Source organism: Balaenoptera physalus (assembly GCF_965194825.1).
Source record: "Balaenoptera physalus genome assembly, chromosome: 6".
NCBI lineage: Eukaryota > Metazoa > Chordata > Mammalia > Artiodactyla > Balaenopteridae > Balaenoptera > Balaenoptera physalus.
In genome coordinates this window covers 66,871,699-66,898,225 of record NC_138885.1, presented here as the reverse complement: position 1 = coordinate 66,898,225, position 26,527 = coordinate 66,871,699, and the positions used below count along the sequence as shown (strand labels likewise).

At 42.9% G+C, this 26,527-nt stretch overlaps 1 long non-coding RNA gene across 1 annotated transcript in view; it reads right to left on the bottom strand.

Annotated features, from left to right (window-relative positions):
- Positions 1-1,486: 1,486 nt before the first annotated feature.
- The window catches only part of LOC309662608, a 33,302-nt gene continuing 8,261 nt past the window's right edge, over positions 1,487-26,527 (bottom strand). Inside the window, exons 2-3 of the long non-coding RNA XR_014264812.1 lie at positions 23,159-23,269; positions 1,487-13,591 (exon numbers count right to left, since the gene is read on the bottom strand). This is a non-coding gene — a long non-coding RNA (uncharacterized lncRNA). The remainder of the gene's footprint in view (positions 13,592-23,158; positions 23,270-26,527) is intronic.

Below are 26,527 nucleotides of genomic sequence, written 5' to 3'. Positions count from 1 at the left end.
GAGATACTGATCTATTTTCATACTTATACAAAGAGCGATTCATAAAAAAAGGAGGGCTTCCCTGGTGGCGCAGTGGTTGAGAGTCTGCCTGCCAATGCGGGGCACACGGGTTCGAGCCCTGGTCTGGGAGGATCCCACATGCCGCGGAGCAACTAGGCCCGTGAGCCACAATTACTGAGCCTGCGCGTCTGGAGCCTGTGCTCCACAACAGGAGAGGCCGCGACAGTGAGAGGCCCGTGCACCGCGATGAAGAGTGGCCCCCGCTTGCCGCAACTAGAGAAAGCCCTCGCACAGAAACGAAGACCCAACACAGCCAAAAATAAATAAATAAATAAATAAAATTTTTTAAAAAAAGGAGAATTTCCTGCCAATACCTATTAAATTCAACTATGTTTTTGATTTATAATATTTGACAAAACAGACACATAATATCATTTATATATTTAACTTAATTGTAGCTTTAATAGCATAACATTTCTGTACTTAGTACAAAGTGTTTTTCTCATTGGTTTATTCATTTATTTCTTTAGAATTCCTTTACTTGATTTGCCTCTAACCTTCACTCATTTCACAGTAGAGCCAATGAAAACTCATTTTTAAATGAAACCAAAGTATAGCAGACTTATGAGAGCTTTATAGGGTAAAAAAAGGAATTTCTCCCAGCAATTAAAGCTCATCTAAGAAGTGTGTTCCAGGGAGAATGAGTCCAGGAAACCAAACACAATGTTTTCCTCCAATATTCCCTACTGCCACTAACAGCATTATCCATGATTTGAGAAGGAAAGGCTATCAGTAGAGAGAAAAATGGAGACTCTCTCCAGTTCTAGCAACTAGAATATCACAGAACAGGTAAGAACTGAGTGAAACCCAAACTAGTAACAAGCCAGTCCTGGAGGCTGGTGGAGCTGAGGGCTTGATGCTAAAGCAGTGTCCAGAGTTAAAAAAAAAAGGGGTGGGGGCGTTCAGAGCAGTCAGGGCAAAACCCCAGGTCAGCTTAGCAGCAGGACAAGAAGTCAATACTGAGCAGGTGCAAGAAAAAGAGTTTGTGGACGAGTCCGGGAACAAAGGCTGCAGGGGGTTGACAGGGAGTCTAGGTCAGGAGGTGATGGTGAGAAAGCTGTGATCCGCCATCGCCCCTCGCAGACAGACCACGGTGCCTGCAACTTCGCCTCTTCTAGATGCCCTATGGTCTTTGTCTTTCTGGTGTCTCCTTCCAATCATGGAGCTCAATCTGCTAATCCTAGTGGATGGTCCAGATCTTATTTTTACAAAAAGAAGAAAAAAGAAAGAAAGAGAAATGTTTGGGAATGTAAGAAACAAATATCAAATGGGGATAATTTCTTCACTGAGTATGGTTTTTAATCTGTACAGTGTAATAAGTACTAACATTCAAGACCACTTTTGAAAATTAACTCATATGTGTGTTATAAACCACCGTGCACCAGATCATTGCATACTTTAAATCTTGATTTTATTTTTTTCAAAAAAAGAACTTAAATAGAAAAATTGAACGTTTGCCAATTATTTTTTCCATGAGAAAAGCCATTAGAGAAGGATAATAAAGGTGGGGAACTTCACATTTATACATTTCTATGTCTAGGGTTTGCAAGGACTGTAAAGATGATCATTCTGTCAGCTCTGGGTGCACTGGTTCAACCTTGTTGGAAACCACAGCTGGGTCAAGGTGTGGTTATGCACATGCAGAAAGAGACAGAGCCACAGCTTCCAAATAAATCAGGAGTCTTCCAGTTCAAAACGCCAGGACCTCAGGGCAAAACCAAATCCCAAACTGAGACAAATGGTCAAGGCTCAGGAGTGAGTTTTAGTGGCATGACATACTGCCCGAAGTGTTATTTGTCGGCCAGGGACAAAGATGGGCACCTTAGAAGTACCAATTCAACCTCTGACAAAGCTCCTTCACACCTCCAGCCCATTTCCTTCTTTTTTTGACCATAAAAGTGATAGTTATTAATTGGCCGATTACACAAATTAGTCTTCCATTCCAGACTTGTTCCTTCGCCCTCACCATGGCACATCAGATGAATGGTCTATAAAGTTCGTTATTAGGTTTCCCAAAGAGACCAGCAGAATCCCTAATGCTGCTGGTATTTGACCAAAATCACTACCATCACCTCACTTCCTGTGGAAATTAGTTAATGGTTTCCTATTCTCCTGAGTTAAGAAAGCATAATAATAAATATAAATATCATCACATAAAATATTACTTATATAAGCTTAAGTTTATAGGGTTGGTTCACAGTTTTTCATTATTTGGTCCTATAGAGCTACACAAATTACAGACAAAATACCACAAACTGAACTTGGGTAATATCTGGATTTTTCCATGAAATAGAGCACAAAGTTTCAGAACTCTCAGCACACAATCCTATCAAGTATGCCTTTTATCTTAAAGAAGATTTTAATAAAGAAGCAGCATAGATATTCATGTCCAATTTCAATGGTATAATATGCCATTTAGAGTAAGACTTAAATGAATACAAATACCTGGGGTCAGTGTGACACATTTAAATATTAGGCTCTTCAAAATAGACCAGTCTCCTTTGAGGACTTATAATTTAACCTCCTCAATTTAAAGTTAAGAAAATAGAGACTTGGAATGAGTAGGTGGCTTGCCCAAGTTTGCACAACTACTTAGAAAGAAAACTGGGTAAAGAGACTTCCCTGGTGGCTCAGTGGTTAAGAATCCGCCTGCCAAGGCAGGGGACACGGGTTCAAGCCCTTGTCCGGGAAGATCCTACATGCCGCGGAGCAACTAAGCCTGCACGCAACAACTACTGAGCCTGCGCTCTAGAGCCCGGGCTCTACAACAAGAGAATCCACCACAATGAGAAGTCCCCGCACTGCAACGAAGAGGAGCCCCTGCTGGCCGCAACTAGAGAAAGCCTACATGCAGCAACGAAGACCCAACAAAGCCAAAAATAAAAATAAATAAATAAATTTATTTATTTAAAAAAAAAAAAAAAGAAAGAAAACTAGGTAGAGCTTAGGTTTCCTCCACATTAAACTCAGAGTCATGGTTTCCCAGTGTATAAGAGAAAAAGCTGGGCTAGGTAATCCCCAGGGAGATCCCTCCCAGCCCACAATGCTCTGGTTTTCCTAGGCCTGAGCAGGCCTTCACACCAGCATCAGATGCCGTCCAAACTTCCGATCAGCTCTGACTTGGGGAGACATAGCAGCTTCAGCATCAAAACCTTAACCTTGCAGCCTAGGCTGGTCATTCACAAGTCTTCAAGAGCACAAATCCCTCACCATGGTCATTTTTGGCACTGGGTAAATATCTTTGTATCTCCATCCCATTCACTCTATCAAGTTCCCTGTCTTGTTCAAATCCTTTCTCTTGGTAAGGAAGACTTGCCCTTTTAGCAGGGGTCTGTGTCTACTTCCCTCTGACCCCAATTCAGAGTGCCCTGGCATGCCAGCCTGTCCCCCAAATACCAGTACTCACGTCCCTCCCAACCCAGTGGGGTGCCTTGGAGGGACCCTGGGGTCAGAGATGGCTACATAATTTGCAGGTCACAGTGCAAATGAAAATGCAGGGTTCCTTGTCAATAATTTGTGCAGTCCAGTTCAAAATAAAAATGCTGTTAAGAATGCCTAAATATAAAGATTTTTCCTTTGTTCTATGGCCTCTTTCTCTTGATGTGTTATGGTGTTTTTGTCACTCTAAGGAAAGACAAATTAAAATTCCAAATTATTGGCATGAATTTTACTGTTCATCTTTATATTGTGCATTTCCACTTTTAAATGCAAATAGAAGAACGTTTAACTTGCATGTAGAATCATTAAAATGGCACAATTTGTATTTCCTAGCTCATACATGCATATGTATTTCATTCTTATCAGAGCAGTGGAAATGCTGCAAAAAACGACCTCAACGCTTTTTATTTTGCTTCTTTCTTGATACACACACATTCTACCAACACTTTCTGTCTTCACCTTACAGAACGAGTAAGGAAGGACTGAAAGGAAAAAGAATTACGTGTTGCCCTATCTTTCTCTTTCCTTCAACGTCATCATTTTCAGCGTAAGTGGTTATCTAATGCAGGGAAGTAGCATGGGTAAGATAAAATACCACTGGTGTTTCTTAGGATACCATTTCCTTCTTTCTCTGTTGGAAGCAAGCTCTGATTCGAATAGAAAGTGTAGTGTCTTAGGGACGTCAGCACCTCCATTTTACTCAGTCACAGATGTAACTCTCTTACTTTGTACTCTTCTTTTGAGTCTCATGCCCCATGGGTCTTCGAAATTCTTTGCCCGTGGAACATCGCAGGTGCTACATGTGAACTGGGCATCAATGAACAGTGGACATGCATGTTGAGATATCTCCTCTGCTCCCACACATGCTCCCTGTCGCATTGGACTTCACTTACAGAACACAAGCCCAAAGATAAAACTATTAAGAATTTCAAGATGGTGACAGCAGGGCATTACACCAAGTACGGGACCCTTCTGAGCTGTGGGTCCTGTACAAGTGGTACATTCATGAAGCTGGCCCTGCCCGGGGTACTTGCTATTGTGCAAGTAGGAAATTTTCCAGTGGGATCTTGAAATGTAGGGACCTATACCCTTGTGACTAGAAGGATAGTAGACAAAGACCCTCCAGTAGAGGGACAGCAAGAATCCTACTCACAGGATGGGACAGAATTCCTGGTGAGAGCTCCTGGGCTTCCGTGCTGGGATGGTTCCACTTGTCTGACCAGTGCCCCTGGGACATTTGCCTGATGCCCCCTCAGAAATCCTTTCCTGGTCCATGAGCCCCAGCACGTCCTAGACCATGTAACAACCCTGGAAATGATTCCGATATGACTTAGCCAGCAGACTCAGAGCCCGCTCTCTTTTCTTTCCCCCTCCTCCTTTTCCTCCTTCTTATTTTCTGAACCAAACCCACGTTTTGCGGACCCTTTCTACAATAACAGAAGAGAGCTCAGTGGCTTACAGGAAGGGCTTCAACATTAGAAACAAAAAGTCCTGTTTACCCTTCCTACTTGAGGAGGGGAGGGGAAGATACTGGGAAATACCTTCCGTTCTTCCCTGTGAGTCTGTAGTCCAAAGACTGAGCAGGAGGTAATTTCTGGTATCTTCTTGCAAAATGGGAAATAGTAAATCACAAGTTAAGTGTTCAGCAGGTTACCCCATCCATTAAGTGTTTGCTGGATCACCCGGCTACATGTAGGATCAGAGTTAAGGAAGGGGTGTCTCATCAGAGGGAAGAGGGACATCAAAAAAAAGAGAGGACACTGAGACAGAGCTGAATGTGAAGGAAGGAGCCGATACTTCGGTGTCACTTTCTCCACCATCTTGTACCTAGGGAGATATTTTTATCCTTATTTAGCAGAACAGAAGATTTGAAGTAGAGGAATTGTGACGTACACAAGTTAAAATTACACTGATTCTCTGGAATAAGTTTTATGATTATATACCCATTTTTGTATAAATCAAACCAAAGCACAATCAGTGATCTGAGGTACTTGGACCACTTTTGACCAATGCCTTTTACAGATCATTGTCTAAAGAATTAACCCAATATTCTGATTTCTAAGTACCAGAATTTGCATATAAAATAATTCATTGTACATATCTATACATTGATATATAATATTATCTACATGAAAAATGGCCTTATAGATATTACACATCTGTGTATCTATATATTTATATATAGCTATACGAAAAAATGGCCTTATAGTCTTATGAACAATTTTGGCAGCTCAAAGAGCTTCTTTGATTGGCTAAGAAATCTCATGCAACCTCATTTAAGTTGCCAATTTCAATCAGACTTTCCCTCTGTGAAAGAGGCAGCCATGTAAACTGATCTAGTTTGGCTGCTAGTAACAGTTTCAGAAATCCAGCACAGAGAGTGTTTTTTAATAAAAATACATACAGGATTAAAATGTTGATAAGACATTTGCAATGTATGTAGAAATATGATAATTTATACTATTTTGTGATAAGACTCCTGGTTGGCATTAGTGATGTGTCATGTGATTGCATTAATTGCAAAGAAGAAACTCAAAATGGCATAATTGTGCCTGATGTTCAAGTAATAGAAATGGAATTTAAAGTGTTGTTAGAAAATGGAAAATGTTCCTGAGGTGAAAGGGCTTTAAAAACACGAGTGTAAAACCGAACCATTAGCATGTGTAACCCTTTCAAGGTAATATGAAGTGAGATGTAGAGCTTCCACTAACAGCCATTGACGCGGACGAGGATAAAAGACAAGTGGGAGGTGGGCATCAGCCTCCAGTGTGTCACCTCTGCATATGCTGAAGAGGATGGTCAGACATTGTAATACCCTCAAGTCATTAGGTCATAAGTAAATATGCTGGCGTCTTAGGTCTGAGAGGCAGCCTCTCAAAGCGTTTGCTGGCTGTCTTAGTGTGAGCTGCAGCATCATATCGTGGTCTGGAGTGTGGACTCCGCACACCAAACTGTCTGAGTTCAAATCTTGGCTCTGCTGCCAACTAGCTGTGTGTCCTTGGGCAAATCACTCCACCTCTCTGTGCCTTTAATAACATTTGTAAAATTCGGAGTCATTCAGCCGGTTATAAGATTGAATGAGTTAATATTTGTAGAACTCTTGCAATAGTCGCTGGCACATAGTAAATGATAAATGTTTTTTAAGTAGAACATTTTAATTGATTATAAAATGTATACATGATGTTTTTTCATAGTATGAGCTTAGGCGGCTCACCCCCTGAGTGGTCTCCTTAGTTATAGAATGAAGAATGAATCCCATTCAATCACAGCGACTGTGCGGGCGAGGAGAGTTCTATCCCGGCCAAGCACACCCTTCACTACGGCAATTTTCTCTCCCCCGCAGTCTTGCGTTGAGGTAGGCTCAGCCGGCAGGTTTACAACTCTGACCAAGCTTGCTTGGATTAGAGACAAAATCCTGACTAAATCTGAACAAGAAGATTCTCCGTCCACGAAATTTGAAATGGGAGAACTGAAGCATTGACCAGGCTAGCTTTGGGGCACTGACGTGCAAAGTCATGCAGAATCTGAGCGGGAGTGACCATCCTCATAAGACTGGGTCGCATATACCAGCACCTGTTACCGGCGGGGGCAAAGTGGGGCTGGGGGCTGGGGTGTTTACCAACCAAGAGCCGCTCGCAGTAAACCAGTCCGTGGGATTCTCCTGGGTTCTCACCATAAACCCCCTTTTCACTCAAGCTAGTTAGAATGGGTTATTGTGCCCGGCAACCCTGAGACAGGGCTAGAACTCACGCTAGAAAGTAATTACTAAGCACCTTCTGTTGCGCCCACCAGATGCTGGGTGTGCGGAAGGCTTGGAAAGAACGTGTGTTTATGGAGGTGCTCAAGGTGGCAGCCAGTGCTAGGCACTGAGCTATATCACCTCACTTAAGCTTCCCAGTAATTCTGTTACCTCAGTCTCGTTATCCCATGTTCCTGCATAGAGACACTGAGGCTCAAAGAACTTAACAGGTCTTTCTGGGGATTGGAAGAGATAGAATTTTATTTCACATTTGTCTAACTCTAAGTCCCAAACTCCTTCCCCTCCCCACAAAAAATGAAGTATGTTCAAGGGTATGCACATAAAAAGACACACCCTGTAGCTCTAGTTCTTTATATTACCCCAAATGCATGCAGAGACTGCAGTGAGCAGCCTTGTAACAACAGAGCCAGAGAGAGCCAGCCCTGCCCCCTTCCATTCCAAGCAGCAAACTAAGGCCAATAAGTGTCAGTTCTTAGGCAGTGCAGAAGTGCGTTCTAGGGGTAGGGGAAAGAATAAGTACAGAACTGGGTTGAACTCCAGGAAGGAAGTTGAGGAATTTCCTTTCTGTACTGGTCAGAGTGAGTGGAAGCTGGCAGTTCATCAGGGCTCAATCTGGCAACTTTCCCAATGGAGCCCGGAGGAGTCTCCTTGCGGAAGTCACCTCTCCCTCCTCTCCATTCCCATCGCGCTTGGTTTCTAACATGTTTCTTGCATCTAATAGCAGATATCTGGATTCGATGCATTTTGGAAACCCTTTCGCAAGCCAGATCAGCACTCTGAAATAACATTTTTAACAGATGTCCATGTTAACGGTTTATTGAGAAATTTCAACTCTTTGGCTTCTGAACATTAAATAATTTTATTTTATTTTATTTTATTTATTTATTTTTTTAAATATGAATTTTATTTCACAACAGTCTGTGAGCAATCCTAATAGGAGGGTCAAGATTTTTTTTTTTTTTTTTAACTTTTGGGTTTATTTATTTATTTTTGGCTGTGTTGGGTCTTCGTTTCTGTGTGAGGGCTTTCTCTAGTTGCGGCAAGCGGGGGCCACTCTTCATCGCGGTGTGCGGGCCTCTCACTATCACGGCCTCTCTTGCTGCGGAGCACAGGCTCCAGACGCGCAGGCTCAGTAGTTGTGGCTCACGGGCCTAGTTGCTCCGCGGAATGTGGGATCTTCCCAGACCGGGGCTTGAACCCGCGTCCCCTGCATTGGCAGGCAGATTCTCAACCACTGCGCTACCAGGGAAGCCCCAAGAATTTTATTTTATAAGAATTGACACTAACTGTACTATGTTCACCGTACCCCACTCCCTTTTACTGTTGGGTAAGGATTCCCCAAATGACTACTGGGCTAGATCGCATATACTTTTAGCCTTTTTTGGTTATTAAAACAAAAACAATCTTCTTCCAGTCCTGTTCTTATGCAACTTCAACTCCAAATTTGATTTTCAATCATCTCCTTCTCTTTCCTAAGCACAGGGTAAAACTGTATGGGGCGGGGGGGAGTGCCTGACTCTCAGCCCCTCTTTCTCTTTCTTTTAGATGCCAATCCCTCAGGTGTGTTTGTGGGGGGAGGTGAGAGAGGCATGAAAATCAGAGATGTCTCCTGCTTTAAGTGGCCTGCCTCCATCCTCTACTTGGTTGGCCACAACTGCTGTTCCAGCCCATTGTCTTGGGTTTAGGGTGGACAGGTGGTAGCTTGCATGTGGCCCCTGGCAAGGGCTCATGCAGCTAACTAGCCCGAGTAGCACCCTTGCCATATTTAGTCAGATCCACCAGCTGACTCCGAAAAGGGGGTCTCAAGCTGCATTTCCTGATGTGTGCACCTCCCTGCCCTCTATGAGGCAGTGATCCCAACAACACCGTAGCTCCCAAGATCAGCTACAATCTGTGGCAAACTCTCAGGCCCCCAGGCAAGTGAGGCACCCATCTTTTATGCTCATCCAGGAGCATGGCCAACATTTACAGATTCTTTTTCCCTCTGCTCTGGTATGATGGGGCAGATCAGCACATCTGCTAGCTAAGTAGTCAGCCAATCAAGGGATGAAGTGCTAGTCTTGTCTTTTCGTAGATACCCCTGATCTTTACGAGATGTTAGGGAGGCCCCATTTCTTTGGCTTTGGGTAAGGAAGGAAGGAAGGAAGGAAGGAGCCCTTCTCCTGTTGCTATACAAAGACTGTAATCCCCAAACATCTCTCTCTCCAGATGGTGTGACTCATTCTCTCTAAGCCTTGCTGGGAGGTGGCCAGCCCCACCCAGGAGCAGTTCCCGTCCTTAGGATGAACGCAAGGAAACTGGACATCTTGGTAAAATGAATCAGTCACTAACATATCCAATATACACTCATGTTTATTTCAAACAATAATAATATGTTTATTTGTACAATTTTAACATCTGTCTGAAATTTTCATCAGATATTATTAATTTTTTTGCTCAGAGGCAATTATCTATGATTTCTTCTGGATAAAGCCAGCCCATTGAAAATATACTGGAAAGGGAAAGGAGTGGGGAAGCAGTGATTGAATATCTATTATTTCATGATGGTACGTGGATACATGGTCATTCTGCTACGTTATCCCTTGACTAACCCTAGTGTGCATGTGGCGTGCATACACACACACACGCATATACACACCTCCTGACTCAGGGGTGGAGGAGGCAATACTCTTCGTCATCACTTCTTTTACGCAAAACACACGAGACATGGGTCCTGACACCAGTCATTAGGAAAGAACCAGGAAAACAAACCAGGATGAGAAAGAAGAAAAATGTGAATTTCCTATAGGCAAGACTTTTTTATGAGAAAAATACAGGTGTTATTTTAAGGTATTATATACATTATTTGCTTTGAATTTGAATTCAAAAATATTTTATAATACTTACTATTAAAATAGTACAATAATTCTCTGGGTTTTAAAATATTAAACATTATATCTCCAAACAATGAAATCTAATAATTGAATCTATGGATAAAAGAGGAATTGATAGAGTGTGGAATAAATTTTGGACAATTATTTTTCCTATTAAGACTATTGCCTTAGTCCATTCAGGCAGCTATAACTAAAATACTATAGACTGTTTGGCTTATAAACAACAAACGCTTATTTTTCACAGTTCTGGAGGCTGAAAGTCCAAGATCATGGTGCCCGCAGGTTTGATGCCTGGCAAAGGCCCACTTTCTGGTTCACAGTGCCTTCTCACTGTGTCCTCACATGATGGAAGTGGGATGTGGGCCTGGGATCTTTTTTTTCTTTTTTCCCTTGCTGTGCCACGTGGGATCTTAGTTCCCTGACCAGGGATTGAACCCACGCCCTCGGCAGTGAAAGCACGGAGTCAAAACCACTGGACTGCCAGGGAATTCCCCCGGGATCTTTTTTATAAGAACACTAATCGCATTCATGAGGCTCCATTCACATGACCTAATCACCTCCCGAAGGCCATACCTCCTAACACCACATTCGGCATTAGAGTGGAAACATATGAATTTTGGGGGGACACAAACATTCAGACCAGAGCAACTGTGATTCCTCCTCCTCTTCTCTGCCCTTCCTTTCTTTCCTTTTCTTTAAAAAATATTTATTAGTTCCCTTCCCTTAGCTTGGAGTGACAGGGCCACTGGGGCTGGAACCGAGGAAGTAGTCAGAACCTAGGAGGCCGGTGAGGTTCAGAAGGTCTGCAGAGGCAGAGCAGAGTAGATGGGTCAAGAGATTGCTGTCATAAGCAGGTGAATATATGAATAGATAATGGGAGCAGCCTTTTTCCCTCAAGAGAGGGGTTATAAACATGGAAAGAGTAAAAACTAAAATGGCCCTGTGGTGTTGGATTGGAATAGAAATTATTGGTGTGAATTCATGACTTTTAGTATATCTACATAGATGCAGACATATATACAGATGTGTGTATACATATGCATAAGCATGCATACATTTCTTAGATCTGTCCACTGAGAAGGCTTAGATTCAATGAGCATACCTAGGGCCCAGATCTGGGTTTCTAAATACCGTTCTCCACTCAGGGCAACCAGAGCTCTTTGGAGAAATGACTGAGGCAGGCGAAGTTCAAGATCCGTCTGGAACACTTTGCTGTTCGAGAAAGTAAGGAAGTCTCAAAAAGATAAGGGGACCTGTTAAAAATCACCCAGCAACCAGCTTAAAGGTGCTCTCACTAGCCAGATATGGGCCGGTTTGAGCAGCAATGCAAGTAATGATGGAAGGCTTATGGTCCATTGAATGAAACGGAAATCCATGGATCTTGCCGATAGGAATAAACAAGTGAGTGAATATACAAACGCGGGAGAAGGGAAAGCACTTCGTTTCAGTAGAGAGCCAACTAATGAAGGTAGAAGTAGTGATGAAATTAGAAAAATCATAGTTTGGCAGCTATCAAGTAATATTTTATTCAGGCAAGAATCATCCAAGGGTGATAAAAATAAGCTGAGAGTTTGTGGAGGAATAGGATATTAACATGATTTCAAAGCAGTACCCCATAAGATACTTATTAATTACAAAGTAAAAAATAATAACTTTGCAGTGGAGAAACCTGGCAAACACCACCATAACCAAACGATCAGAGTTCACATGACCCGTGTTCGGACACAGTGATATCGTATCCTTTCTACCGTGATGTAATGAGGACCCATGTCACTTGGGTGATATTCCTGCCAAAAATGCATAACACGAATCTGATCAGGAAGAAGCAACAAACTCAAATTGAGGGACATGCTACAAAATAACTGCCCAGTATGCTTCAAAAACACCAAGGTCACAAAAGACAAGAAAAGACTGAGGCAGTGTTCCAGAATTAGGAAACTGAACAAGATAGATTAAAAAAAACATGACAACCAAATGTAATGTGCTATCCTGGATTGGATAATGGACCAGAAAAGGAATTTTTTTCCTGCTATAAAGACCATTTATTGAGACAATTGGTGAAATTTAAATGAGGTCCTAGAGATTAGATAGAACTATTAACATCGATATTAACTTCCTGATTTTGATGGTTGCTCTGTGATTAGGTAGGAGAGTGTTCTTCTCTTTTAGGAAATACACAGTGAACTATTTAAGTTTTCAACTTATCCTCAATTGATTTATGTGGGAAAGAAGAAAAAACATATATATGTTTTATATATATATAACACCTAAATATTAAAATTACATAAATAAAAATTAAAAATTATATATGTACGTATACATAAATAACAGGACAAGAATGATAAAGCAACTATGGTAATAATCTTAAGAATTGGAAATCTTGGTAAAGGGCACACAGGTTGTACTCTTTTTCCATCTTTTCTCTGAGTTCCAAATTATTTCAAAAATAAAGAGTTTAAAATGATGAAAGGAATCCCTATGGCTCATATCTTACTTTCATTCTTTGAGGGCAGAGACTTGGCTTGATGCACCTGCTTTCCCTAGTCTGGCCCATTTCCAGGTACATAAGACAAAACTAATGACTGTTTGTTTGAATAATTGGTGATTATACTTGTCTTGGGTTCTGTACTAAATTGTAAGCTACTAGAGGGCTTGAACCACGTCTTGTTTCTCTGAATTCCCTCAAGACCCAGCTCCATGTCCTGTGCATAACTGACACCATTGGTTATTTGCAGAACTGAACAGAATCACGTGGCCACTCAAATGTTATGATAATGATTAGGCTCTGACAAAGATCCCCTCTATGGGCCTGTGAAAACAATCACAGAGCCTGAAAATCCAATTCCCCTCCTGGGCCCATGAAAGCCAGGGTCCAGGTTAAGCAGCCCTTTGTGAAACTGCATTCTCTCGGAGCAGCATCTCACTCTCCACTGAGTCACCTTTGGCAGGCAGCCTTCCTCTTGGTCTGCAGTCATTACCCTAATGAAGTGCAGCTGGGGTTTTGAACAATGAACTTGCACTCAAGTGGCAGCCATCCTTAAAAGAACAGTACCCTCACGCTCTGGAACAGCCCTCCCAGGCCAGAAATTGGCCCGGTGGTTTTACGTCTGGATGAGATGTGGACCCACCGGGAGCCAGAAAATGGCAGCTGCAAAGCATGCTATTGATGGAGAAAATTTCAGTTTCCAGTTAAGTGGAAACCCTGCCCAGAGTGAGAAGCAAGACTTGCTGTGTATTTCAAAAACCACTGCTGTATCTTTTTGGAAAAACTGTTTCTGCAAAGGAATCTGACACAGATTTCACCTCTGAACAGCTGTCCCGTTCATTCTGCTCTGGTCAGCTGCGGGGTGAGCTGGAAGTCAGTCTTTAGGGCTATGAATACAGGGCGGCACCCGACAAGCAACAGGATCACCACAAGGAAACCTCCATGTGATGCACTTTTTCCAAGGCTTTTTCCCTTCTGAAAAACAAATTTTTTTTCTACGTAAGCCTGTGTAAGTCACTCGTCTGATACAGAAATCAATGTTTCCTAAGAAGACAGGAGAATCACAGCTGGTAATGACCCACATCACTGAGTGCTTCCCCCGACAAACACTACTCTCAGAGCTTGATGTGATCATCTCATACAATCCTCCCCGGTCGGGGTCATCTACTCAGCGACCAGAGAAGGCGCTGAGAAGCGTGACCAAGGCCACGGAGCCAGTAAGCGGTGGAGCCACAATTCAGGTCCAGATACTCTGACCACAAACTATTTAACTCAGATTTTTCAAAGTTGCGTGTTTTCCCGAGGAACCCTTGAGCTGCCCTTGAACACAGAGATGATACTAGGTTACGTGTATTGAAACTTATTTTAGTCACACTGACACACACACACATACACAGAGTGCTTTGAACATTGAGCATAACCAAGCAATATTAATGATTACACATAATAAGAGGAGAATAATACAGGAACATCAGAAATGCTTATTTTGGCTGTTAGGGACACTGGCAGGAATCTGAAACCAGTGTTAAAAGTCCAGAATGTGGGGCTTCCCTGGTGGCGCAGTGGTTGAGAATCTGCCTGCCAATGCAGGGGACACGGGTTCGAGCCCTGGTCTGGGAAGATCCCACATGCCGTGGAGCAACTGGGCCCGTGAGCCACAACTACTGAGCCTGCGCGTCTGGAGCCTGTGCTCCGCAACAAGAGAGGCCGCGGTAGTGAGAGGCCCGCGCACCGCGATGAAGAGTGGCCCCCGCTTGCCACAACTAGAGAAAGCCCTCGCACAGAAACGAAGACCCAACACAGCCATAAATAAAATAAATAAATAAAATTTGAAAAAAGAAAATGCTCCCTATTTCACTTACAAAATTAATTAAGGAAAAAAAAAAAAAGAATACTTGCACTTCAGAATGGGTTACCTAGATATTCTTGTGATACTTCCAGGGGGAAAAAATAAGGATAATGCTAAGAATCAATCTATCCACCTGGAATAGTTTAAATCAGTCTTTAACAAGCTGAAGTCTATAAGGTCTAGAAATTCTGAAAGAACTTTTAAATTTTATGTTTTCACTTTGACGATCATCTAAAAATTATTTTGTACAAGTCTGAACATAACTCAAGTTTGGGAAACAATGGTTGGAGTTCCGAAATTCTCCTTTCTTGCCCTGGTTCTATTTTATATTGTTCTGGTATAAACTTTTCTTAGAATAACCAATCGCCACATAACAGTAGTACAATAGAGCACATATTCAGTGCTACCTTTTTGCTAAAGATGTAATCAAATGTTAAAGTTGCAAAAGAGAAAGGGAACATGTTTACTTCCTATGAACAGGGCCAGATGGTACTGATCACTGAAAATGTTAGGGCGCAGGCTCCATTAAAGAAAACACCATGATTCTTCAGAGGGAATATTATATCCCCTCAGATACTTTCCTTTTTTTAAAAAAAGACAGATGAAATTTCATATTTTATTTATTTTGAGATATTTTATGTATTTATTCTCCATATACAAGAGAGAAAAGTTGGTTCAAAAGAAAAATTAACTATACATGCAAAATCTTAAATAAAGGGTTAAAGAGTTTGATTTACTGTTTGCTTACCTCATATGTTATTACTTTCAGGTATTGATGAGCATGCATTTATCTACAAACCACTAATTTGCCACCACTTTGCCCATGATGCCTCATTACTTTTCGGTATCTGATTGGGAGAGGCTGACCCAAATACTAAGAGATGCACTGGCGCAGTGCAATGAGTTTGGTGCTGTGGAAACCTTAGTCTCTCTAAGAATACTATGCACATGTAAATGTCCCATACAGCAAGTGTGTTGTGGACCCCAACAAAGATCATCATTCAAGTACAAATTCATTTGAAAGCAACTGACAAGTATAAGCTTTTGAAAATTCTCTCCACTTCAGATATAAGTGCAAAGGATACATAGTCTAATTTAAATAACAAATGAGCATATCTTCCTTTGTTTTTGGCTCTCTTGAAAGCTACATTTTTGGGTCCTGCCTCTCCCAAATATAATGACACAATTTACTAATTTAGAGGGATGTCATATGATATCACTTATGAAAAGCATTTCAAGTCAACAATACTCATCTTCAAAAAAAATTAAAAAGAGTTTCTCCACTCAGTGGGTCCATTCAAAGATTGTTTTCTAAAAAAAGTAGAGGTTTTAGAACTTTTCTACATCATTTTCCTTATAAATGAGGGGGAAATGGGTGCAAAATATGTTTCTGAAGTCTGGGATGATTTTAAATGTTGTAGGCATTTCTTAATCCCAAAAGGCAAGTTCTGATAGCAGCAGAATGGGGTACTTTGCTGGAGAAGCTCCACAAAAGGGACACATTGCTTCTTTTGTACAAAGATTCTAGAGAAATGTCTAGAATTACAAGCAGATTTGAGAACCATAAGAGATCTACATTCTCCAGTATCATACCAAGTAGTAGTAGGGTAAATTTCTGAAGCTGTGTCCATTTGATTTGATAGATGATGATGGTGATAGATTGATAGATCGATAGATTGATAGATATCATTGTTTTGTTCAAAATCTTAGTTTGTGATTTTAGAAATAATAGAGACACGTTTTCACCATTAAGGTGAGTGATTGTTCAGATACATTTGGCACTTGTTTAAGACCATTCCCAGAGTGAGGGCTGATTTGGCACGGTTATGAATCTTTCAGGATATAAACTGTAAGAATGATAAACTACAGCAGTTGAAAATGTGCCTTCAGATACTCACTTACAACTCCCATTTATGTCTCTAAGAATAGAGAAATGAGAAACTAGGGACCAAATCTGGCCCAGTCAGTAACAGTGTGGGTAGCACATAAATATTAATGTTCATTGCAGTTAGTGTGGTATGCAGAAATATCAGAGTATAATTGTTAATTGCCAATACATTTCATTCATGTTACAGAGGAATAAGTGAAAATCATTTTACTGTAATTTTTAAATGATTCCATCATAATAATTATAAAATACTCCTTCTCTTCCTTAGATGGTTAAAACTGAATTTTTTGAAAATGAATTATCTATACTTCACTTTTATTGCCATTTGCTTTCTACATAGATGTGTCTATGTATCTGTTATTCAGTTTAGTCAGTGAAATAGTCTCTGGTTGTTTGAATTTACTGGTGCCTCTGTACTTAGCATTCTTTATACAAAATACAATGTTCCAATAATTAAAGGCATTCATCACAGATTTCATGGTATTTTAGGGGTCGTCATGGTATCGGGGGAGAAGGAGGTCTCTACTTTGCCCTGCCAAGCCACTTGTTGAATCCTTTTCTCTTTTGATTTATTTTTCTCCTTGGATTATTCATATTCCTTCTCAACTCACTTCTGTTCCATTCCAACAACAACAAATATTCATCAAGAACCTACTGTGCCAGATATTGTGCTAAGCATTTTAAATTTATTGTATCTTTTAATCCTAAAAAAGCCCCTATGAAGTACTATTTTTTTATTCCTGTAATAAATCTTTTTTTTTTAATTTTTATTTATTTATTTATTTATTTATTTATGGCTGTGTTGGGTCTTCGTTTCTGTGCGAGGGCTTTCTCCAGTTGCAGCAAGTGGGGGCCACTCTTCATCGCGGTGCGCGGGCCTCTCACTATCGCGGCCTCTCTTGTTGCGGAGCACAGGCTTCAGACGCGCAGGCTCAGCGATTGTGGCTCACGGGCCTAGTCGCTCCGCAGCATGTGGGATCTTCCCAGACCACGGCCCGAACCCGTGTCCCCCGCATTGGCAGGCAGACCCCCAACCACTGCGTCACCAGGGACGCCCCCTGTAGTAAATCTTGATTTTGCCTTCTCCTTTTTTCAAAACAGCACTCCAATTTTTCTTTGAGTAACTTACCCTGCTCCATTCCATATGGTTCTGGAGGAACTGTCAGTCAAGGTCCCCACCCCTCCTCTCTACCCAGGTGTGGCCACATGACTCAAGCCTGCCCTGAGTGACACCAGCATGGAAAATGGCTAGGGTGGAGTCACTCTAATATCAGAGTGCTGACAAGAATGTCTGTTTCTTCTGCCATTCAGACCTATGGAGTTTCTGTTCTTTGCAAGGCCTGATCCCCCAACTTTCCCTTTGATTCTGCAAGAGAACTAAGATCATTTAGTCAATTTCCCTTTTTGGCATAAGTGAGTCTGTTTCTGTCGCTTGCAACCAAAGAACCCAACTGATGTGTTCCCATTTTGCAGATGAGGAAAAGGAAACTAAGGCTTGGAGAAGTTAGTAACTTGCCCAAAGTTGATGCTAGATTCAGGACACACACCCACGCCAGCCAGACTCCAAAACACAGAATGTTAACCGTATTCTCTGCTGACCATTACAACAAAGTGAGCCAGGGAAGAAGTTCGCAGAGCAGGAGAGAAAGCATACACCTATTTTTTTTCTCTTGCAGCTTTCTGAAACCCTGTATGTTTCCCTTGGACCAGGTGCTACATACTCCAGATTTACTCATTCTAAGTAATGGGTCAAAACTGGGATACAGCAGAGCAAAATGATACAGTGACTTACTCTTAGGAATATAACTATATCGCTGGTAACTAAGCCCATTTGCATCACTCGTTAAGCCAATGATTTTACATATTTTCTTAAGGTAGTGTGATCCTTTTAGGTTTTCAGGTCCCAGAACTCTGATGTGCAGTGTGTGGACAGGTCTGGACAGTTATCTTGCAGGCAAGGTGGCACGGCATGATGGGAAGCAAATAAGATTTGGAGCCAGAAGACAGGCTTCCGGTTGCAGCTCTGCCACCCGCTAGGTATGTGACATTGAGAAAACTGGCCTCTGTTGGTCTCAGGTCCCTCATCTTTAGAATGGGAATAGTGATGATTCTTCCCGTATAGGCTTATGGTGAAGATTTAGTAAGATCATGCACCTCTTGAATGAACTCTGTAGTGAACTATAAAGTTCTACAAACAGTTTTTTACTTTCAGGATCTAAAGAACGGCAGAATTCAACAACAATTTCAAAGGCACATTCTTTGTTGTATAGTCTCTTTCACTGATGTTCAAGCCATAGACTTCTTTCTCTTTCTCCCTTTTTTATAGGATGAATGGCAGAGGTGTTTTTTTAATATATAATAAAATACACGTTTCATGTTTCCAATCAGTAGGTATAAGGGCTTTTGTGATTCTGCCCTGAATTTGTACTCCTTGTGACAACTCTGATTTCACTGAAGGAAATCTGATCTGAAGGGTTACAAATGGGACGGAGAGGACAAATCCAGTGGGTCACAAGAGCAGTTCTAGTTCTCATTGGTAATGGTCATAAATTGTTACCATTCAACGGGAGGTCAGCAGCATCTCTGAAAAGAATCAGGGCTGCATACTCATTCCCCAGGGAACAGGGACAGCACAAAGCCTGCAGGGACCCCAGCCCAGCGTTCACCTGCTCACCAGGGTCAAGATGAGCTCCACCCAGAGGGACTCTCTGTACCCCGTGTTGCTCTCTTCTGGTGGTGACTGAAACATATTAATACCCCAACACGGAAACCTAATGCTTCTGTTCCTTCACTCTGCTTTTTCTGGAGTTACATAGAAGATACCAGCATTCATTCAGTCAGTCAGTCACTTCCTCCCTCATTCATTCAACACTTGAGGGTCTACTGCATGCAGAGCATTGGGTTTACACTCTGGAGAAATTTTTTTTTTTTTTTTAATTTTTATGTATTATTTATTTATTATTTATTTTTGGCTGTGTTGGGTCTCTGTTTCTGTGCGAGGGCCCTCCCCAGTTGCGGCAAGTGGGGGCCTCTCTTCATCACGGTGTGCGGGCCTCTCACCACCGCAGCCCCTCCCGCTGCGGAGCACAGGCTCCAGACGCGCAGGCTCAGCAGTTGTGGCCCACGGGCCCAGCTGCTCCGCGGCATGTGGGATCCTCCCAGACCAGGGCTCGAACCCGTGTCTCCTGCATTGGCAGGCAGACTTTCAACCACTGCGCCACCAGGGAAGCCCTGGAGAAATTTTTTAAAATATGGATCAGAAATAAACAATGCCATGAAGGAGCATATAACCCAGTACGGGCTGTAAGACATAATCACAAATAGCTTTAGTTAACGTAACAGGGAGAAGAAAATATTTTATGAGGTGGCAAATATATTTAAAGAGGAAATTCTCTTTAGAAAAAAGTCTGATATGCTCTTCCAGGGGTGAAGGTGAGGCCCTAAAGCTGAAGTTTAGAAGGAGACAAAGTACTGGCTAAAGGAATTTGGGGGTGAGGAAAGGAGAATCAAGAAGACAGGGAATGGGGAAGAAGGAGGGAGAGAGGGGGCAGGCCAAATGGCAGGGGCTTTCCCTGTGGAGGAAAGTAGCCCATGAGATATTCTTACAGCAGGGTAACCAAAGAACTTTTAAGAGTAAGGCTGTGTAAGATTTATTATTATAGCGTAGAGTTTGCGGGCATATAAACCTCCCCCTTTTGTCTCAACTCCGTAGTAAACATGACACCAAATGCCTCCTCCTCTGAGTGCTTTGTGTGTTGGGAATTATAAAAAAGGAGGGTGATGTGAGTCCCATATCTACTGGGAGAAGAAAGAGCCACAGAAGGTGAGACAGAGAATTTTATAATTCAGGGAGAGCAGGAACGTGGAGCCAGGGGTGTCCAGGAGTCTGTAATTCGCCAGGAAGTTGCAGATGGACGGGAGGACGTGGCGCTTCCCACGGGATTGGCTTGAGTCAGTTTTACTGAAATCTCCAGGACGGGTGACTTCTGCTGTAATCTGGGGCACCCAAGCAGAATAAGAGGGTGTCATAGGAGACTCTATGAAGGAGTTAGTGTGAGTGACAGACCTCGGGAAGGATTTCATGGGACCAGGACGGGGAAGAGGACAATCAAGCAGAGGCCAGTGCAGAGCCGGGCTGTGGGCGAGCAGAGGACCTGTGCCGGCCACGGCTGGAGTAGCGGGAGAATAAACTAGAAGCAATTTACATCACTGGGGCCCAGGAAACCTTGAAAGCTGAGCTGAGAACTTTTGTAGGCTGTTTGGTTATTTGGTTGGAAATGGGGACCATACCTTTTTCAAAGTATTTTAGCATTTATGGTCTCTTTTGATTTTTATAATTTGCTTATTTACAAGGGAAATGAAACAGATGTTATTATTATTCCCATTTTACAGATAAGGAAACTAAGAAATAGGTCGTTAACATTGTTCACAATCAGGGACTTCCCTGGTGGTCCAGTGGCTAAGACTCCACACTCCCAATGCAGGGGGCTAGGGTTCGATCCCTGGTCAGGGAAATAGATCCCACATGCCTCAACTAAAGATCCTGCATGCCACAACTAAGACCCCATGCAGCCAAGTAAATAAATATTAAAAGAAAAAAAAAAAAGTTGTTCACAATCAGTATAGCATCTGGAAAAAAAAACCACCCACATTTCCTAAATTCTAATTCAACAGGCTTACTGCGCCTCTAGTGCCCATAAATATCCTCTTTGAATAAACATGTCTGGGAGTTCCATGAGATTCCCCAGGGAGTGGGGGAAGGGAGGAAGAATCACGGGGCATGCTCTGACTGATTTTCTTGGGAGCAATTCTGGAGGAGAATTTCTGGTGAATAAAATTCTCCACCTCATTACCCAAGTAACTAATCTAATCAACCAGTCCAGCAAGTGGGCTAATTTCTGGTGTGTGAGCTTCTGCCTCAGCCCACCCACTCTCCCCGATGCCCTTTCCTTCTTCCCAAGTAACAAATGATTGCTAGCAGTTCATTCATTCAACTGATACGCCAAGCCAGGCACTTGGATTATCAGGGAAATGGGCTTTTGGGGACAGTGATCTATCTCCTTGTCTGAAACCAAAACCTTTATCTTTCTCGCAAACAAGAATAAGTGTATCATTCTGCCAGTCGGACTGCCTGGACCCTAAGGACGCCTTGGAGGGTAAATACCCGAGGAATAGTCATTAAAACTTCTGTTTCCACCGTCCACACATACCCATTCATTCTCCAAGGTGCTCTATATTCTGACTCCCATAATGAAGGATGTCATCCATTCTGCTTTTCCTAACTTCCACCCCTAATTCTTCCTCCCTGCTGCTGCTGCGTTTATTTTCTTAAAGTTCAATTCTGGTGGGATCACATTCTTGCTCTAAAAAAATCGTTAGCTCCCTAATCTACAATCCCACTCCTAGGTATTTACCCTCCCCACCAAAAAATGAAAGCATATATCCCTCCAAAGAGAAACTTTTTTCCTCTTTTTTTTATGAACAATTTGTTCACAGTTGTTTATAAACTGGATACAACTCATATGTCCGTCGACAGAAGCATTGATAAACAAAATGTGGTATAGTCATGATTTTTAGCAATAAAAAAGAATGAACTACTGACACACCAACAACAGGGATGAATTTCAAAATATTATTTTGAGCAGAAGAAGCCAGACACAGAAGAGTGTCCATACTGTGTGGTTCCATTTACATGAAGTTTAAGAAAACACAAAACTAAGTTATGATGATAGAAATCAGTACCATGGTTGCTTATGGAGTGGGCTTAGCTAGAAGGGACAGCAGAGAACTTTCTAGGGTGATGAAAACATCTGTATTTGGAGGAATTAGTAAGATAAGTATATACATTTGTCAGAACTCACTGAATTGTACACTTATGGTCTGTGCATTTCACTATATGCAAATTGTACCTCAATTAAAATAATTAGTAGCTCCCTACTCTCTATTTAATTATGTACAAATTCATCTGCCCAGTCCATACAGACGGAAAGTAGATTAGTGGCTGCCAGGGGCTGGAGGAGGGGAGGATGGGGTGTGGCTGCTAGTAGGTGTGGGAGCTCTTTTTGGGGTGATGAAAATGTTCTGAAATTAGATAATATTCATGGTTGCACAACTCTGTGAATGTACTAAAACCCCTGAATTGCACACTTTAAAAGGACGAATTCTATAACATGTGATTTATTTCAATAAAAAAATTTATCTACCCAGGATTCCAGACAGTCATGAAATGGTTCTAAACTAGCTTTCTAGGTCAAACCCACTCACTGGTGGTCCCTGAGCATCCCGCCCCTCCACCTTTCCTCACATTGTTCCCGCTTCCCAGAATCCCAACACACCCAACATCTCCACTTGTGAAATTCTACCCATCACTCACGGCCCATCTCAAAAACCCTGGCTTTCCTAGTTCTCCCTGCAGGACATGGCCACTCTCTCCTCTGAACTGCTGGTACTTGGTAGAGCTGTCTCGTGGGAAGATCGCACCATTTTCTGCCTTGCCTTGTATCTATTTGTGCGTTTATCTGATGCTTCTGACTCCTCTACAAGATGAGTGAGGACAAGAACTGGGCCCTGCTCTTCCTTGTATCCCTGACAGCACGTTGATGTTGCACAATAAATGTTTGATGAATGGAATTAACTAAGATGAGTGACTCTAACTTTATCTATGTCAAGTCAGGAAGAAAATGACATCAACCCGGTGGCAGGTTTGGTGAGGCTGTTGGTGATTACTTCCTCCTGGGGGTCCTCAGACTTTGCGATACCCCAGGATCATCTGAGGGAGCTATTACCTGCCATCCTCCAGGCTCACCTCCAAGGTTCTGCTTTCCAACTGGAGTGAGACCCAGAAGAATCCCAGGTGATTCTGCTGCAGGTGACCCACAGACCACATTTGGGGAAACCCTGACTTTGAATTGTACATCTGCAAAGGAATAAAAAGAATGATTTTACTTACTGTATTTTCTCTAGCTGTTTTATCAGCTAAATTCTTAAGTTTCTTATGGGAACATCCTCCTACTGGGAATGGAAGGGGCTACATTTTTTGGAAGTCTTTCAAACAGCCCTTAAAAAGGTGGCATTATTCGTGACTTGTGGGTAATATGCTGTGGTGACTTCTTGGCCATGCTGGCACTCCCTGGAGCCAAATCACACTGGTACCGCAAACGCTGGGGCAAGGGGTAACCTCCGATTTCCCTGGTTTCACAGTCCCACCTTGCCTGCAACTTGGCTTTGGGCCCTTTGCTATTCCACAGGAAAACTCCCTGGATGGGGTGGGATGGGTTGTGGACGGGGTGTCTGTTGGCTGGTTCTCCACACTGAGCTCTGAATGTAGGCTCTGAAGAGTAGAAAATCTTCATACAACATAGGCAAACAGGATAATTCCCCCAGAAACCACTCCAGTACTCATCTTGAAATTTTAAAATGCATTTCCCAAAGCCAACGCAATCTAAGGATCTAATAAATATAATGACTCACTTGGATTTTAAACCTAAAATTCGCAGACACAAGGGTCCCCTCTCACAGTAGTCATATTTGCAAGAGGAAATAAAATGTGTGTTCAACAACCCCTTGACCTAGACGGAAGGCCTAGCACACCTCCTACCACAGTAGAGAGCTCTGAGAGATGCAGACACTCCAGCTGAAAGAGCGGAGAGCCGTGTCTATCCTGTGCTCATTTTCCTTTCATTGTGTCCCTCACTTGACCCATCAGTGGCTCCATCAGTGCCTACAGGACTCTCAAGAGCAGAGCAAAGGCTGATGTTCCAGCGATGAATCACCTGGTTCCTGAGCAAGCCTCTGGTTTCCTTCAGATCCCTATGGCTCTAGTTCTCCCACTTTCCCCTCCCCTTTTACCAGTTTCCCCTCCCCTTTTACCAGTACCTCTGGGCAGGGATTCGCCAATAAAGCCCTGGCCGGGGAGCACTTTGAATTGGGTGCTTGGTGGGGAGTGAGCTGGGTTCAGGGTGCAGCACCAATTGCTTTGGTTCTGAGATTAGTGTTGCATCCCTCCCCCCACCCACCCAAGTGTCACTGCAACAGTAGCACTAAGGGTGCAGGAGCAGACCTCACCTAATTGTACATCTTCCCACCTCACGTCACAGATTGCATTTGATTGTGCCCAAGGAGGGCACACTTGCTGGCTGTGCGTTGATGCCTGGGTAGTGTTTATTTGCCCTGCAATCTGGAATGGCCCCTGTGCTAGCCATTCAGAGCTGACCAGTCTCCCAAGAGGTCTAGGCTGGTGGGTCCTGGACATCTCGTTGCACCAGAGTTAAGGGCAATGAGAGAGGTCAACAGAAAAGAAGGGAAAGGCGATAAAGAAGCAATTCCTTACCTGGCCTGGCTGTTTCTCCCTCCATCCCTCACACACTCTCACCCCTAATCAGCCCTAGATGTACATCACCAGGGTAAAGAGGATGTGGGAAACACCGTCTGAGAGCATTGCTGAGGTGAACTTGGCAGAGCTCTGCAGCCATGAGTTTCAGAGACATTCTGTGGCCTGTGAAGCCCAGAGATCAGAACAAGAAAACCTCAGGGCTCAGGAACTTTGGGCCCACTCTGGGGTGACCTTGGACATACTGAGTGCCTAGAACCCTGACCTAGAGCCGCTGCTATTCTAGAAAAGACCTAACTAGAACAAGCCCACGGGCACAATGGCTTCCTTCTCTGGGTTCACCCCAGTGGCGTTCATCATTCAGCAGCTGCAGCTCCTGGTAGAGGCCAGGGGCCTTTAAATAGGCTGAGAGCTCTCTCTCCAGCCACGAACAGCTGTGGGTCCTTGGGCCGTTACTTAACCTTTCTGTGCTTGATCTGGAAAATGGAATAATATCTCCCTGATGAAATAATGCATGTCAAAGGTTCAGTACTGTGCCTAGTGCTAAGCAAGCATTCAGTTAGTAGCTGCTATTTCTCTTGTTATTATTCCTACTTCACAATATTAATATTATTAAAACAGTCTGACAGTCATTTTAAATCCATCTCCGCTTGTCCCCATGTCCCTCAGGCACTGATGCCGGCGTGAATGGAGTAGCCTCAGCAAAGGAACCGGCAACTCAGGAACTCGTGGCCCCTCTAATGGTGTGACGTCGGAATCTTCGGCCATGGGAGGAAAGGTTTCCTCTCCAGGCTAACTTTGCATAGAAAAGAAGGGAGCGGTGAAGAACAAAATTGTTTACTTTTGCTTTGCTGTGCAGAAAATGAGGTTTACGGAGCCAGAAGGAGGTGGTTTTCAGAACTTTCGTGGGTTTTGCAGGTCTGGAGGGTTATGAATGAAGGCAGTGATATGACCTGTTGGCACTCTTTCTGCCCCCACGCAGCCCTAGACTTCACAAAGACAAGCTTTTCCAAGCCCCCCAGACCCTCAGGAGGGACGCATGTCGCCTGTGCCTGCCCCACGCCTTCGCTCAGCCTGGCTGGCAGGCCAAGGACACAGTCACAGGACTCAGCTCCAGGAAATCAGGAAATAACTCAAACCAGCCTCTGACCCAGATTCGGCAATTCCAAGTTAAATTCCCTAAACATTTGTAAAGACTTAAGGAAGGAAAGCAGCGAACAACCTTATTTTTTCCTGAAATATTGGGATGAAAATTGGAGGAATGTATAAACAAAGAACAGTATTTGTAGACCTTCCCTTGGGATCACAGAAGTTAGAAAACTGAGAGATGAGAGACCGGTGCAAGCTCTCAGTGATACCCATTCACCTCCCAAGATAGAGCTCAAGCTCCTTAGCCTATGGCTTGTCAAGCATGGCCTCCCTCCACTCCAGCCTCGGGGAGAGACTGGATAGTGAGCTAGGACGTCAGGACGGGAGACCTGACAGTATTCATCAGACTCTAGTTTTCAAGCAAAACTCAGACCTGGAAAAGCTTTAGCCTAAGAGAAGGGATGGCCGCTGGTAGATCACTGCAGGCTGATCCACGATGCGGCCTGTGGAAGAGCTGGAGTCTTAGGACTTGGGAATTACTAATCACGTGTTTACATCTTATCAAAAGAGAACCAGATCATAAGTTTTGTTTTTAATCCTACCACGTATTATCAATGTGAACTTGGGTGAGTTACTTACGACGCCCAAACCCTATTTTCTTCACCTGTAGTAATACCTACCTTACCTACCTCGTGGTTTTGTGAGATTAAATGCGTTTTGTAAATGTGAAGCACTACACAGATATAAGTGGATCGT